A 17,667-nucleotide genomic window follows, 5' to 3' on the forward strand; every position below is an offset into this window, starting at 1 on the left:
AAGACACTGGGAGAAGTGCGATTCCGCCTGAAGGAGTTTCCCTTAAACAGAACTTGCTATAGTCCAAGGGATAGACGTCTGTTACTAGAGCCCTATGTGCGCCTATTGCAGTTACCGCAGAGTCAGTCCCAAGCGCTTCCTTCTTTAACAGACGCAACACTGCAACGAATCCCTCCTAAAGCACACTTCCATCACAATGCTGGAAGCGTTTTTTACTCAGAAAGAAAGTGCGGATCACCACTGGTCTTGATTATCTAATATGTGTTTGGGATGCCTAAGCGCCATAGCCTGCACTTTACTCACAGTACCTAATGTGCCCAAAGTCCGTCCGCATTCTATCATCATTCCTCAGAGTAGGAGACACTGTTAAGAATGAGAACACACTTTAACTAGGATCCCTGAAAAGATACCTTCCTAAGAATAACCCGTCAGGGTCCTGTACGATACTCTCTCTGATTGCTGCACAGACAGGTCCTACAGTTTCCAACTTAGCACAGACTCATTATTGTCGTGGGAAAGTACTGTAGCACAGTTCCCTCGTACTTTTGAAGGGTTTTGACACGAGTTAGACACAATGGAACATCACAGGTGTTGACCTTCCAGTATGTGTCATAGAGGCCTATGTTCCATACCCGGTCCTTCACTCTCAGGGCACAACGTTCCCTCTGTCCATAGTTGTTCTTTCTCTATTCCTCCGCTGATAAGACACTGTGAGAAGTGCGATTCAGCCTGAAAGAGTTTCCCTTAAACAGAGCTTGCTATAGTCCAACGGATAGACGTCTGATACTAGAGCCCTATGTGCGCCCACTGCAGTTACCGCAGAGTCAGTCCCAAGAGCTTCCTTCTTTAACAGACGCAACACTGCAACGAATCCCTCCTAAAGCACACTTCCCTCACAATGTTGAAAGCGTTTTTTACAGAGAAAGAACGTGGGGATCACCACTGGTCTTGATCATCGAATATGTGTTTGGGATGCCTAAGCGCCATAGCCTGCACTTTACTCACAGTATATAATGTGCCCATGGTCCGTCCACATTCTATCATCATTCCTCAAAGAAGGAGATACTATTATCAATGAGAACACATTTTAAGTAGGATCCCTGAAAAGATACCTTCCTAAGAATAACCTGAAAGGGTCCTGTACGAATCTCTCTATGATTGCTACTCAGACAGGCTCTCCAGTTTCCAACTTAGCACAGACTCATTCCTGAAGTGAGAACGTACAGTAGCACAGTTCCCTCCTGCATTTTAAGTGTTTTGAGAAGAGTTAGACACAGTGGAACATCACAGCTGTTGACTTTCCAGTATGTGTCTTAGAGGCCTATGTTCCATACCCTTTCCTTCACTCGAAGGGCACAACGTTCCCTCTCTCCGTAGTTGTTCTTTCTCCATTCCTCCATTAAAAAGACACTGGGAGAAGTGCGATTCCGCCTGAAGGAGTTTCCCTTAAATAGAACTTGCTATAGTCCAAGGGATAGACGTCTGTTACTAGAGCCCTATGTGCGCCTATTGCAGTTACCGCAGAGTCAGTCCCAAGCGCTTCCTTCTTTAACAGACGCAACACTGCAACGAATCCCTCCTAAAGCACACTTCCCTCACAATGTTGAAAGCGTTTTTTACAGAGAAAGAACGTGGGGATCACCACTGGTCTTGATCATCGAATATGTGTTTGGGATGCCTAAGCGCCATTGCCTGCACTTTACTCACAGTATATAATGTGCCCATGGTCCGTCCACATTCTATCATCATTCCTCAAAGAAGGAGATACTATTATCAATGAGAACACATTTTAAGTAGGATCCCTGAAAAGATACCTTCCTAAGAATAACCTGAAAGGGTCCTGTACGAATCTCTCTATGATTGCTACTCAGACAGGCCCTCCAGTTTCCAACTTAGCACAGACTCATTCCTGAAGTGAGAACGTACAGTAGCACAGTTCCCTCCTGCATTTTAAGTGTTTTGAGACGAGTTAGACACAGTGGAACATCACAGCTGTTGACTTTCCAGTATGTGTCTTAGAGGCCTATGTTCCATACCCTTTCCTTCACTCGAAGTGCACAACGTTCCCTCTCTCCGTAGTAGTTCTTTCTCCATTCCTCCATTAAAAGGACACTGGGAGAAGTGCGATTCCGCCTGAAGGAGTTTCCCTTAAACAGAACTTGCTATAGTCCAAGGGATAGACGTCTGTTACTAGAGCCCTATGTGCGCCTATTGCAGTTACCGCAGAGTCAGTCCCAAGCGCTTCCTTCTTTAACAGACGCAACACTGCAACGAATCCCTCCTAAAGCACACTTCCCTCACAATGTTGGAAGCGTTTTTAACACTGAAAGAAAGTGCGGATCACCACTGGTCGTGAGCATCCAATATGAGTTTGGGATGCCTAAGCGCCATAGCCTGCACTTTACTCACATTACCTAAGGTGCCCATAGTCCGTCCGTGTTCTATCATCATTCCTGAAAGGAGGAGACTCTGTGATGAATGAGAACGCACTTTAAGTAGGATCCCTGAAAAGATACCTTCCTAATAATCACTTGTCATGGCCCTGTATGGGATAGTTTATGATTGCTACACAGACAGGTCCTAATGTTTCCTACAGAGCACAGACTCAAACCTGTCGTGAGAATGTACAGTAGCAAAGTTCCCTCGTACTTTTGAAGTGTTTGAGACGAGCTAGACACAGTGGAACATCACAGGTGTTGACCTTCCAGTATGTGTCATAGAGGCCTATGTGCCCTAAGCTGTCATTCACTCTCAGGGCACAACGTTCCCTCCCCTTAGTTGTTCTATATCCTTTCCCCCTCTTAAAAGACACTGTGAGAAGTGCGATTCCGTTTGATGGAGTTTCCCTTAAACAGAACTTGCTATAGTCCAACGGATAGACGTCTGATACTAGAGCCCTATGTGCGCCTACTGCAGTTATCGCATAGTCAGTCCCAAGAGCTTCCTTCTTTATCAGACGCAACACTGCAACGAATCCCTCTTAAAGCACACTTCCCTCACAATGTTGGAAGCGTTTTTAACACTGAAAGAAAGTGCGGATCACCACTGGTCGTGAGCATCCAATATGAGTTTGGGATGCCTAAGCGCCATAGCCTGCACTTTACTCAGAGTACCTAAGATGCCCATAGTCCGTCCGTGTTCTATCATCATTCCTCAAAGGAGGAGACACTGTTATGAATGAGAACACACTTTAACTAGGATCCCTGAAAAGATACCTTCCTAAGAATAACCCGTCAGGGTCCTGTACAATACTCTCTATGATTGCTACACGGACAGGTCTTACAGTTTCCAACTTAGCACAGACTCATTCCTGTCCTGGGAAAATACTGTAGCACAGTTCCCTCGTTACATCTGAAGGGTTTTGAGACGAGTTATACACAATGGAACATCACAGGTGTTGACCTTCCAGTATGTGTCATAGAGGCCTATGTTCCATACCCGGTCCTTCACTCTCAGGGCAAAACGTTCCCTCTGTCCATAGTTGTTCTTTCTCTATTCCTCCGCTGATAAGACACTGTGAGAAGTGCGATTCAGCCTGAAAGAGTTTCCCTTAAACAGAACTTGCTATAGTCCAACGGATAGACGTATGATACTAGAGCCCTATGTACGCCTATTGCAGTTACCGCAGAGTCAGTCCCAAGAGCTTCCTTTTCTAACAGACGCAACACAGCAACGAATCCCTCCTAAAGCACACTTCCATCACAATGCTGGAAGCGTTTTTTACTCCGAAAGAAAGTGCGGATCACCACTGGTCTTGATTATCTAATATGTGTTTGGGATGCCTAAGCGCCATAGCCTGCACTTTACTCACAGTACCTAATGTGCCCAAAGTCCGTCCGCATTCTATCATCATTCCTCAGAGTAGGAGACACTGTTAAGAATGAGAACACACTTTAACTAGGATCCCTGAAAAGATCCTTCCTAAGAATAACCCGTCAGGGTCCTGTACGATACTCTCTCTGATTGCTGCACAGACAGGTCCTACAGTTTCCAACTTAGCACAGACTCATTATTGTCGTGGGAAAGTACTGTAGCACAGTTCCCTCGTACATTTGAAGGGTTTTGACACGAGTTAGACACAATGGAACATCACAGGTGTTGACCTTCCAGTATGTGTCATAGAAGCCTATGTTCCATACCCGGTCCTTCACTCTCAGGGCACAACGTTCCCTCTGTCCATAGTTGTTCTTTCTCTATTCCTCCGCTGATAAGACACTGTGAGAAGTGCGATTCAGCCTGAAAGAGTTTCCCTTAAACAGAGCTTGCTATAGTCCAACGGATAGACGTCTGATACTAGAGCCCTATGTGCGCCTATTGCAGTTACCGCAGAGTCAGTCCCAAGCGCTTCCTTCTTTAACAGACGCAACACTGCAACGAATCCCTCCTAAAGCACACTTCCCTCACAATGTTGGAAGCGTTTTTAACACTGAAAGAAAGTGCGGATCACCACTGGTCGTGAGCATCCAATATGAGTTTGGGATGCCTAAGCGCCATAGCCTGCACTTTACTCACAGTACCTAAGGTGCCCATAGTCCGTCCGTGTTCTATCATCATTCCTGAAAGGAGGAGACTCTGTGATGAATGAGAACGCACTTTAAGTAGGATCCCTGAAAAGATACCTTCCTAAGAATCACTTGTCATGGTCCTGTATGTGATAGTTTATGATTGCTACACAGACAGGTCCTAATGTTTCCTACAGAGCACAGACTCAAACCTGTCGTGAGAATGTACAGTAGCAAAGTTCCCTCGTACTTTTGAAGTGTTTGAGACGAGCTAGACACAGTGGAACATCACAGGTGTTGACCTTCCAGTATGTGTCATAGAGGCCTATGTGCCCTAAGCTGTCATTCACTCTCAGGGCACAACGTTCCCTCCCCTTAGTTGTTCTATATCCTTTCCCCCTCTGAAAAGACACTGTGAGAAGTGCGATTCCGTTTGATGGAGTTTCCCTTAAACAGAACTTGCTATAGTCCAACGGATAGACGTCTGATACTAGAGCCCTATGTGCGCCTATTGCAGTTATCGCATAGTCAGTCCCAAGAGCTTCCTTCTTTATCAGACGCAACACTGCAACGAATCCCTCTTAAAGCACACTTCCCTCACAATGTTGGAAGCGTTTTTAACACTGAAAGAAAGTGCGGATCACCACTGGTCGTGAGCATGCAATATGAGTTTGGGATGCCTAAGCGCCATAGCCTGCACTTTACTCAGAGTACCTAAGATGCCCATAGTCCGTCCGTGTTCTATCATCATTCCTCAAAGGAGGAGACACTGTTATGAATGAGAACACACTTTAACTAGGATCCCTGAAAAGATACCTTCCTAAGAATAACCCGTCAGGGTCCTGTACAATACTCTCTATGATTGCTACACGGACAGGTCTTACAGTTTCCAACTTAGCACAGACTCATTCCTGTCCTGGGAAAATACTGTAGCACAGTTCCCTCGTACATCAGAAGGGTTTTGAGACGAGTTATACACAATGGAACATCACAGGTGTTGACCTTCCAGTATGTGTCATAGAGGCCTATGTTCCATACCCGGTCCTTCACTCTCAGGGCAAAACGTTCCCTCTGTCCATAGTTGTTCTTTCTCTATTCCTCCGCTGATAAGAAACTGTGAGAAGTGCGATTCAGCCTGAAAGAGTTTCCCTTAAACAGAACTTGCTATAGTCCAACGGATAGACGTATGATACTAGAGACCTATGTACGCCTATTGCAGTTACCGCAGAGTCAGTCCCAAGAGCTTCCTTTTCTAACAGACGCAACACAGCAACGAATCCCTCCTAAAGCACACTTCCATCACAATGCTGGAAGCGTTTTTTACTCAGAAAGAAAGTGCGGATCACCACTGGTCTTGATTATCTAATATGTGTTTGGGATGCCTAAGCGCCATAGCCTGCACTTTACTCACAGTACCTAATGTGCCCAAAGTCCGTCCGCATTCTATCATCATTACTCAGAGTAGGAGACACTGTTAAGAATGAGAACACACTTTAACTAGGATCCCTGAAAAGATACCTTCCTAAGAATAACCCGTCAGGGTCCTGTACGATACTCTCTCTGATTGCTGCACAGACAGGTCCTACAGTTTCCAACTTAGCACAGACTCATTATTGTCGTGGGAAAGTACTGTAGCACAGTTCCCTCGTACATTTGAAGGGTTTTGACACGAGTTAGACACAATGGAACATCACAGGTGTTGACCTTCCAGTATGTGTCATAGAAGCCTATGTTCCATACCCGGTCCTTCACTCTCAGGGCACAACGTTCCCTCTGTCCATAGTTGTTCTTTCTCTATTCCTCCGCTGATAAGACACTGTGAGAAGTGCGATTCAGCCTGAAAGAGTTTCCCTTAAACAGAGCTTGCTATAGTCCAACGGATAGACGTCTGATACTAGAGCCCTATGTGCGCCCACTGCAGTTACCGCAGAGTCAGTCCCAAGAGCTTCCTTCTTTAACAGACGCAACACTGCAACGAATCCCTCCTAAAGCACACTTCCCTCACAATGTTGAAAGCGTTTTTTACAGAGAAAGAACGTGGGGATCACCACTGGTCTTGATCATCGAATATGTGTTTGGGATGCCTAAGCGCCATAGCCTGCACTTTACTCACAGTATATAATGTGCCCATGGTCCGTCCACATTCTATCATCATTCCTCAAAGAGGGAGATACTATTATCAATGAGAACACATTTTAAGTAGGATCCCTGAAAAGATACCTTCCTAAGAATAACCTGAAAGGGTCCTGTACGAATCTCTCTATGATTGCTACTCAGAAGGCCCTCCAGTTTCCAACTTAGCACAGACTCATTCCTGGAGTGAGAACGTACAGTAGCACAGTTCCCTCCTGCATTTTAAGTGTTTTGAGACGAGTTAGACACAGTGGAACATCACAGCTGTTGACTTTCCAGTATGTGTCTTAGAGGCCTATGTTCCATACCCTTTCCTTCACTCGAAGGGCACAACGTTCCCTCTCTCCGTAGCTGTTCTTTCTCCATTCCTCCATTAAAAAGACACTGGGAGAAGTGCGATTCCGCCTGAAGGAGTTTCCCTTAAACAGAACTTGCTATAGTCCAAGGGATAGACGTCTGTTACTAGAGCCCTATGTGCGCCTATTGCAGTTACCGCAGAGTCAGTCCCAAGCGCTTCCTTCTTTAACAGACGCAACACTGCAACGAATCCCTCCTAAAGCACACTTCCCTCACAATGTTGAAAGCGTTTTTTACAGAGAAAGAACGTGGGGATCACCACTGGTCTTGATCATCGAATATGTGTTTGGGATGCCTAAGCGCCATAGCCTGCACTTTACTCACAGTATATAATGTGCCCATGGTCCGTCCACATTCTATCATCATTCCTCAAAGAAGGAGATACTATTATCAATGAGAACACATTTTAAGTAGGATCCCTGAAAAGATACCTTCCTAAGAATAACCTGAAAGGGTCCTGTACGAATCTCTCTATGATTGCTACTCAGACAGGCCCTCCAGTTTCCAACTTAGCACAGACTCATTCCTGAAGTGAGAACGTACAGTAGCACAGTTCCCTCCTGCATTTTAAGTGTTTTGAGACGAGTTAGACACAGTGGAACATCACAGCTGTTGACTTTCCAGTATGTGTCTTAGAGGCCTATGTTCCATACCCTTTCCTTCACTCGAAGTGCACAACGTTCCCTCTCTCCGTAGTAGTTCTTTCTCCATTCCTCCATTAAAAAGACACTGGGAGAAGTGCGATTCCGCCTGAAGGAGTTTCCCTTAAACAGAACTTGCTATAGTCCAAGGGATAGACGTCTGTTACTAGAGCCCTATGTGCGCCTATTGCAGTTACCGCAGAGTCAGTCCCAAGCGCTTCCTTCTTTAACAGACGCAACACTGCAACGAATCCCTCCTAAAGCACACTTCCCTCACAATGTTGGAAGCGTTTTTAACACTGAAAGAAAGTGCGGATCACCACTGGTCGTGAGCATCCAATATGAGTTTGGGATGCCTAAGCGCCATAGCCTGCACTTTACTCACATTACCTAAGGTGCCCATAGTCCGTCCGTGTTCTATCATCATTCCTGAAAGGAGGAGACTCTGTGATGAATGAGAACGCACTTTAAGTAGGATCCCTGAAAAGATACCTTCCTAAGAATCACTTGTCATGGTCCTGTATGGAATAGTTTATGATTGCTACACAGACAGGTCCTAATGTTTCCTACAGAGCACAGACTCAAACCTGTCGTGAGAATGTACAGTAACAAAGTTCCCTCGTACTTTTGAAGTGTTTGAGACGAGCTAGACACAGTGGAACATCACAGGTGTTGACCTTCCAGTATGTGTCATAGAGGCCTATGTGCCCTAAGCTGTCATTCACTCTCAGGGCACAACGTTCCCTCCCCTTAGTTGTTCTATATCCTTTCCCCCTCTTAAAAGACACTGTGAGAAGTGCGATTCCGTTTGATGGAGTTTCCCTTAAACAGAACTTGCTATAGTCCAACGGATAGACGTCTGATACTAGAGCCCTATGTGCGCCTACAGCAGTTATCGCATAGTCAGTCCCAAGAGCTTCCTTCTTTATCAGACGCAACACTGCAACGAATCCCTCTTAAAGCACACTTCCCTCACAATGTTGGAAGCGTTTTTAACACTGAAAGAAAGTGCGGATCACCACTGGTCGTGAGCATCCAATATGAGTTTGGGATGCCTAAGCGCCATAGCCTGCACTTTACTCAGAGTACCTAAGATGCCCATAGTCCGTCCGTGTTCTATCATCATTCCTCAAAGGAGGAGACACTGTTATGAATGAGAACACACTTTAACTAGGATCCCTGAAAAGATACCTTCCTAAGAATAACCCGTCAGGGTCCTGTACAATACTCTCTATGATTGCTACACGGACAGGTCTTACAGTTTCCAACTTAGCACAGACTCATTCCTGTCCTGGGAAAATACTGTAGCACAGTTCCCTCGTTACATCTGAAGGGTTTTGAGACGAGTTATACACAATGGAACATCACAGGTGTTGACCTTCCAGTATGTGTCATAGAGGCCTATGTTCCATACCCGGTCCTTCACTCTCAGGGCAAAACGTTCCCTCTGTCCATAGTTGTTCTTTCTCTATTCCTCCGCTGATAAGACACTGTGAGAAGTGCGATTCAGCCTGAAAGAGTTTCCCTTAAACAGAACTTGCTATAGTCCAACGGATAGACGTATGATACTAGAGCCCTATGTACGCCTATTGCAGTTACCGCAGAGTCAGTCCCAAGAGCTTCCTTTTCTAACAGACGCAACACAGCAACGAATCCCTCCTAAAGCACACTTCCATCACAATGCTGGAAGCGTTTTTTACTCAGAAAGAAAGTGCGGATCACCACTGGTCTTGATTATCTAATATGTGTTTGGGATGCCTAAGCGCCATAGCCTGCACTTTACTCACAGTACCTAATGTGCCCAAAGTCCGTCCGCATTCTATCATCATTCCTCAGAGTAGGAGACACTGTTAAGAATGAGAACACACTTTAACTAGGATCCCTGAAAAGATACCTTCCTAAGAATAACCCGTCAGGGTCCTGTACGATACTCTCTCTGATTGCTGCACAGACAGGTCCTACAGTTTCCAACTTAGCACAGACTCATTATTGTCGTGGGAAAGTACTGTAGCACAGTTCCCTCGTACATTTGAAGGGTTTTGACACGAGTTAGACACAATGGAACATCACAGGTGTTGACCTTCCAGTATGTGTCATAGAAGCCTATGTTCCATACCCGGTCCTTCACTCTCAGGGCACAACGTTCCCTCTGTCCATAGTTGTTCTTTCTCTATTCCTCCGCTGATAAGACACTGTGAGAAGTGCGATTCAGCCTGAAAGAGTTTCCCTTAAACAGAGCTTGCTATAGTCCAACGGATAGACGTCTGATACTAGAGCCCTATGTGCGCCCACTGCAGTTACCGCAGAGTCAGTCCCAAGAGCTTCCTTCTTTATCAGACGCAACACTGCAACGAATCCCTCTTAAAGCACACTTCCCTCACAATGTTGGAAGCGTTTTTAACACTGAAAGAAAGTGCGGATCACCACTGGTCGTGAGCATCCTATATGAGTTTGGAATGCCTAAGCGCCATAGCCTGCACTTTACTCACAGTACCTAAGGTGCCCATAGTCCGTCCGTGTTCTATCATCATTCCTGAAAGGAGGAGACTCTGTGATGAATGAGAACGCACTTTAAGTAGGATCCCTGAAAAGATACCTTCCTAAGAATCACTTGTCATGGTCCTGTATGTGATAGTTTATGATTGCTACACAGACAGGTCCTAATGTTTCCTACAGAGCACAGACTCAAACCTGTCGTGAGAATGTACAGTAGCAAAGTTCCCTCGTACTTTTGAAGTGTTTGAGACGAGCTAGACACAGTGGAACATCACAGGTGTTGACCTTCCAGTATGTGTCATAGAGGCCTATGTGCCCTAAGCTGTCATTCACTCTCAGGGCACAACGTTCCCTCCCCTTAGTTGTTCTATATCCTTTCCCCCTCTGAAAAGACACTGTGAGAAGTGCGATTCCGTTTGATGGAGTTTCCCTTAAACAGAACTTGCTATAGTCCAACGGATAGACGTCTGATACTAGAGCCCTATGTGCGCCTATTGCAGTTATCGCATAGTCAGTCCCAAGAGCTTCCTTCTTTATCAGACGAAACACTGCAACGAATCCCTCTTAAAGCACACTTCCCTCACAATGTTGGAAGCGTTTTTAACACTGAAAGAAAGTGCGGATCACCACTGGTCGTGAGCATGCAATATGAGTTTGGGATGCCTAAGCGCCATAGCCTGCACTTTACTCAGAGTACCTAAGATGCCCATAGTCCGTCCGTGTTCTATCATCATTCCTCAAAGGAGGAGACACTGTTATGAATGAGAACACACTTTAACTAGGATCCCTGAAAAGATACCTTCCTAAGAATAACCCGTCAGGGTCCTGTACAATACTCTCTATGATTGCTACACGGACAGGTCTTACAGTTTCCAACTTAGCACAGACTCATTCCTGTCCTGGGAAAATACTGTAGCACAGTTCCCTCGTACATCTGAAGGGTATTGAGACGAGTTATACACAATGGAACATCACAGGTGTTGACCTTCCAGTATGTGTCATAGAGGCCTATGTTCCATACCCGGTCCTTCACTCTCAGGGCAAAACGTTCCCTCTGTCCATAGTTGTTCTTTCTCTATTCCTCCGCTGATAAGACACTGTGAGAAGTGCGATTCAGCCTGAAAGAGTTTCCCTTAAACAGAACTTGCTATAGTCCAACGGATAGACGTATGATACTAGAGCCCTATGTACGCCTATTGCAGTTACCGCAGAGTCAGTCCCAAGAGCTTCCTTTTCTAACAGACGCAACACAGCAACGAATACCTCCTAAAGCACACTTCCATCACAATGCTGGAAGCGTTTTTTACTCAGAAAGAAAGTGCGGATCACCACTGGTCTTGATTATCTAATATGTGTTTGGGATGCCTAAGCGCCATAGCCTGCACTTTACTCACAGTACCTAATGTGCCCAAAGTCCGTCCGCATTCTATCATCATTCCTCAGAGTAGGAGACACTGTTAAGAATGAGAACACACTTTAACTAGGATCCCTGAAAAGATACCTTCCTAAGAATAACCCGTCAGGGTCCTGTACGATACTCTCTCTGATTGCTGCACAGACAGGTCCTACAGTTTCCAACTTAGCACAGACTCATTATTGTCGTGGGAAAGTACTGTAGCACAGTTCCCTCGTACATTTGAAGGGTTTTGACACGAGTTAGACACAATGGAACATCACAGGTGTTGACCTTCCAGTATGTGTCATAGAAGCCTATGTTCCATACCCGGTCCTTCACTCTCAGGGCACAACGTTCCCTCTGTCCATAGTTGTTCTTTCTCTATTCCTCCGCTGATAAGACACTGTGAGAAGTGCGATTCAGCCTGAAAGAGTTTCCCTTAAACAGAGCTTGCTATAGTCCAACGGATAGACGTCTGATACTAGAGCCCTATGTGCGCCCACTGCAGTTACCGCAGAGTCAGTCCCAAGAGCTTCCTTCTTTAACAGACGCAACACTGCAACGAATCCCTCCTAAAGCACACTTCCCTCACAATGTTGAAAGCGTTGTTTACAGAGAAAGAACGTGGGGATCACCACTGGTCTTGATCATCGAATATGTGTTTGGGATGCCTAAGCGCCATAGCCTGCACTTTACTCACAGTATATAATGTGCCCATGGTCCGTCCACATTCTATCATCATTCCTCAAAGAAGGAGATACTATTATCAATGAGAACACATTTTAAGTAGGATCCCTGAAAAGATACCTTCCTAAGAATAACCTGAAAGGGTCCTGTACGAATCTCTCTATGATTGCTACTCAGACAGGCCCTCCAGTTTCCAACTTAGCACAGACTCATTCCTGAAGTGAGAACGTACAGTAGCACAGTTCCCTCCTGCATTTTAAGTGTTTTGAGAAGAGTTAGACACAGTGGAACATCACAGCTGTTGACTTTCCAGTATGTGTCTTAGAGGCCTATGTTCCATACCCTTTCCTTCACTCGAAGGGCACAACGTTCCCTCTCTCCGTAGTTGTTCTTTCTCCATTCCTCCATTAAAAAGACACTGGGAGAAGTGCGATTCCGCCTGAAGGAGTTTCCCTTAAACAGAACTTGCTATAGTCCAAGGGATAGACGTCTGTTACTAGAGCCCTATGTGCGCCTATTGCAGTTACCGCAGAGTCAGTCCCAAGCGCTTCCTTCTTTAACAGACGCAACACTGCAACGAATCCCTCCTAAAGCACACTTCCCTCACAATGTTGGAAGCGTTTTTAACACTGAAAGAAAGTGCGGATCACCACTGGTCGTGAGCATCCAATATGAGTTTGGGATGCCTAAGCGCCATAGCCTGCACTTTACTCACAGTACCTAAGGTGCCCATAGTCCGTCCGTGTTCTATCATCATTCCTGAAAGGAGGAGACTCTGTGATGAATGAGAACGCACTTTAAGTAGGATCCCTGAAAAGATACCTTCCTAAGAATCACTTGTCATGGTCCTGTATGTGATAGTTTATGATTGCTACACAGACAGGTCCTAATGTTTCCTACAGAGCACAGACTCAAACCTGTCGTGAGAATGTACAGTAGCAAAGTTCCCTCGTACATTTGAAGTGTTTGAGACGAGATAGACACAGTGGAACATCACAGGTGTTGACCTTCCAGTATGTGTCATAGAGGCCTATGTGCCCTAAGCTGTCATTCACTCTCAGGGCACAACGTTCCCTCCCCTTAGTTGTTCTATATCCTTTCCCCCTCTGAAAAGACACTGTGAGAAGTGCGATTCCGTTTGATGGAGTTTCCCTTAAACAGAACTTGCTATAGTCCAACGGATAGACTTCTGATACTAGAGCCCTATGTGCGCCTATTGCAGTTATCGCATAGTCAGTCCCAAGAGCTTCCTTCTTTATCAGACGCAACACTGCAACGAATCCCTCCTAAAGCACACTTCCCTCACAATGTTGGAAGCGTTTTTAACACTGAAAGAAAGTGCGGATCACCACTGGTCGTGAGCATGCAATATGAGTTTGGGATGCCTAAGCGCCATAGCCTGCACTTTACTCAGAGTACCTAAGATGCCCATAGTCCGTCCGTGTTCTATCATCATTCCTCAAAGGAGGAGACACTGTTATGAATGAGAACACACTTTAACTAGGATCCCTGAAAAGATACCTTCCTAAGAATAACCCGTCAGGGTCCTGTACAATACTCTCTATGATTGCTACACGGACAGGTCTTACAGTTTCCAACTTAGCACAGACTCATTCCTGTCCTGGGAAAATACTATAGCACAGTTCCCTCGTACATCTGAAGGGTTTTGAGACGAGTTATACACAATGGAACATCACAGGTGTTGAACTTCCAGTATGTGTCATAGAGGCCTATGTTCCTTACCCGGTCCTTCACTCTCAGGGCAAAACGTTCCCTCTGTCCATAGTTGTTCTTTCTCTATTCCTCCGCTGATAAGACACTGTGAGAAGTGCGATTCAGGCAGAAAGAGTTTCCCTTAAACAGAACTTGCTATAGTCCAACCGATAGACGTATGATACTAGAGCCCTATGTACGCCTATTGCAGTTACCGCAGAGTCAGTCCCAAGAGCTTCCTTTTCTAACAGACGCAACACAGCAACGAATCCCTCCTAAAGCACACTTCCATCACAATGCTGGAAGCGTTTTTTACTCAAAAAGAAAGTGCGGATCACCACTGGTCTTGATTATCTAATATGTGTTTGGGATGCCTAAGCGCCATAGCCTGCACTTTACTCACAGTACCTAATGTGCCCAAAGTCCGTCCGCATTCTATCATCATTCCTCAGAGTAGGAGACACTGTTAAGAATGAGAACACACTTTAACTAGGATCCCTGAAAAGATACCTTCCTAAGAATAACCCGTCAGGGTCCTGTACGATACTCTCTCTGATTGCTGCACAGACAGGTCCTACAGTTTCCAACTTAGCACAGACTCATTATTGTCGTGGGAAAGTACTGTAGCACAGTTCCCTCGTACATTTGAAGGGTTTTGACACGAGTTAGACACAATGGAACATCACAGGTGTTGACCTTCCAGTATGTGTCATAGAGGCCTATGTTCCATACCCGGTCCTTCACTCTCAGGGCACAACGTTCCCTCTGTCCATAGTTGTTCTTTCTCTATTCCTCCGCTGATAAGACACTGTGAGAAGTGCGATTCAGCCTGAAAGAGTTTCCCTTAAACAGAGCTTGCTATAGTCCAACGGATAGACGTCTGATACTAGAGCCCTATGTGCGCCCACTGCAGTTACCGCAGAGTCAGTCCCAAGAGCTTCCTTCTTTAACAGACGCAACACTGCAACGAATCCCTCCTAAAGCACACTTCCCTCACAATGTTGAAAGCGTTGTTTACAGAGAAAGAACGTGGGGATCACCACTGGTCTTGATCATCGAATATGTGTTTGGGATGCCTAAGCGCCATAGCCTGCACTTTACTCACAGTATATAATGTGCCCATGGTCCGTCCACATTCTATCATCATTCCTCAAAGAAGGAGATACTATTATCAATGAGAACACATTTTAAGTAGGATCCCTGAAAAGATACCTTCCTAAGAATAACCTGAAAGGGTCCTGTACGAATCTCTCTATGATTGCTACTCAGACAGGCCCTCCAGTTTCCAACTTAGCACAGACTCATTCCTGAAGTGAGAACGTACAGTAGCACAGTTCCCTCCTGCATTTTAAGTGTTTTGAGAAGAGTTAGACACAGTGGAACATCACAGCTGTTGACTTTCCAGTATGTGTCTTAGAGGCCTATGTTCCATACCCTTTCCTTCACTCGAAGGGCACAACGTTCCCTCTCTCCGTAGTTGTTCTTTCTCCATTCCTCCATTAAAAAGACACTGGGAGAAGTGCGATTCCGCCTGAAGGAGTTTCCCTTAAACAGAACTTGCTATAGTCCAAGGGATAGACGTCTGTTACTAGAGCCCTATGTGCGCCTATTGCAGTTACCGCAGAGTCAGTCCCAAGCGCTTCCTTCTTTAACAGACGCAACACTGCAACGAATCCCTCCTAAAGCACACTTCCCTCACAATGTTGGAAGCGTTTTTAACACTGAAAGAAAGTGCGGATCACCACTGGTCGTGAGCATCCAATATGAGTTTGGGATGCCTAAGCGCCATAGCCTGCACTTTACTCACAGTACCTAAGGTGCCCATAGTCCGTCCGTGTTCTATCATCATTCCTGAAAGGAGGAGACTCTGTGATGAATGAGAACGCACTTTAAGTAGGATCCCTGAAAAGATACCTTCCTAAGAATCACTTGTCATGGTCCTGTATGTGATAGTTTATGATTGCTACACAGACAGGTCCTAATGTTTCCTACAGAGCACAGACTCAAACCTGTCGTGAGAATGTACAGTAGCAAAGTTCCCTCGTACATTTGAAGTGTTTGAGACGAGCTAGACACAGTGGAACATCACAGGTGTTGACCTTCCAGTATGTGTCATAGAGGCCTATGTGCCCTAAGCTGTCATTCACTCTCAGGGCACAACGTTCCCTCCCCTTAGTTGTTCTATATCCTTTCCCCCTCTGAAAAGACACTGTGAGAAGTGCGATTCCGTTTGATGGAGTTTCCCTTAAACAGAACTTGCTATAGTCCAACGGATAGACGTCTGATACTAGAGCCCTATGTGCGCCTATTGCAGTTATCGCATAGTCAGTCCCAAGAGCTTCCTTCTTTATCAGACGCAACACTGCAACGAATCCCTCCTAAAGCACACTTCTCTCACAATGTTGGAAGCGTTTTTAACACTGAAAGAAAGTGCGGATCACCACTGGTCGTGAGCATGCAATATGAGTTTGGGATGCCTAAGCGCCATAGCCTGCACTTTACTCAGAGTACCTAAGATGCCCATAGTCCGTCCGTGTTCTATCATCATTCCTCAAAGGAGGAGACACTGTTATGAATGAGAACACACTTTAACTAGGATCCCTGAAAAGATACCTTCCTAAGAATAACCCGTCAGGGTCCTGTACAATACTCTCTATGATTGCTACACGGGCAGGTCTTACAGTTTCCAACTTAGCACAGACTCATTCCTGTCCTGGGAAAATACTGTAGCACAGTTCCCTCGTACATCTGAAGGGTTTTGAGACGAGTTATACACAATGGAACATCACAGGTGTTGACCTTCCAGTATGTGTCATAGAGGCCTATGTTCCATACCCGGTCCTTCACTCTCAGGGCAAAACGTTCCCTCTGTCCATAGTTGTTCTTTCTCTATTCCTCCGCTGATAAGACACTGTGAGAAGTGCGATTCAGCCTGAAAGAGTTTCCCTTAAACAGAGCTTGCTATAGTCCAACGGATAGACGTCTGATACTAGAGCCCTATGTGCGCCCACTGCAGTTACCGCAGAGTCTGTCCCAAGATCTTCCTTCTTTAACAGACGCAACACTGCAACGAATCCCTCCTAAAGCACACTTCCCTCACAATGTTGAAAGCGTTTTTTACAGAGAAAGAACGTGGGGATCACCACTGGTCTTGATCATCGAATATGTGTTTGGGATGCCTAAGCGCCATAGCCTGCACTTTACTCACAGTATATAATGTGCCCATGGTCCGTCCACATTCTATCATCATTCCTCAAAGAAGGAGATACTATTATCAATGAGAACACATTTTAAGTAGGATCCCTGAAAAGATACCTTCCTAAGAATAACCTGAAAGGGTCCTGTACGAATCTCTCTATGATTGCTACTCAGACAGGCCCTCCAGTTTCCAACTTAGCACAGACTCATTCCTGAAGTGAGAACGTACAGTAGCACAGTTCCCTCCTGCATTTTAAGTGTTTTGAGACGAGTTAGACACAGTGGAACATCACAGCTGTTGACTTTCCAGTATGTGTCTTAGAGGCCTATGTTCCATACCCTTTCCTTCACTCGAAGGGCACAACGTTCCCTCTCTCCGTAGTAGTTCTTTCTCCATTCCTCCATTAAAAAGACACTGGGAGAAGTGCGATTCCGCCTGAAGGAGTTTCCCTTAAACAGAACTTGCTATAGTCCAAGGGATAGACGTCTGTTACTAGAGCCCTATGTGCGCCTATTGCAGTTACCGCAGAGTCAGTCCCAAGCG

Source organism: Neovison vison, chromosome 10 (genome assembly GCF_020171115.1).
Source record: "Neovison vison isolate M4711 chromosome 10, ASM_NN_V1, whole genome shotgun sequence".
NCBI lineage: Eukaryota > Metazoa > Chordata > Mammalia > Carnivora > Mustelidae > Neogale > Neogale vison.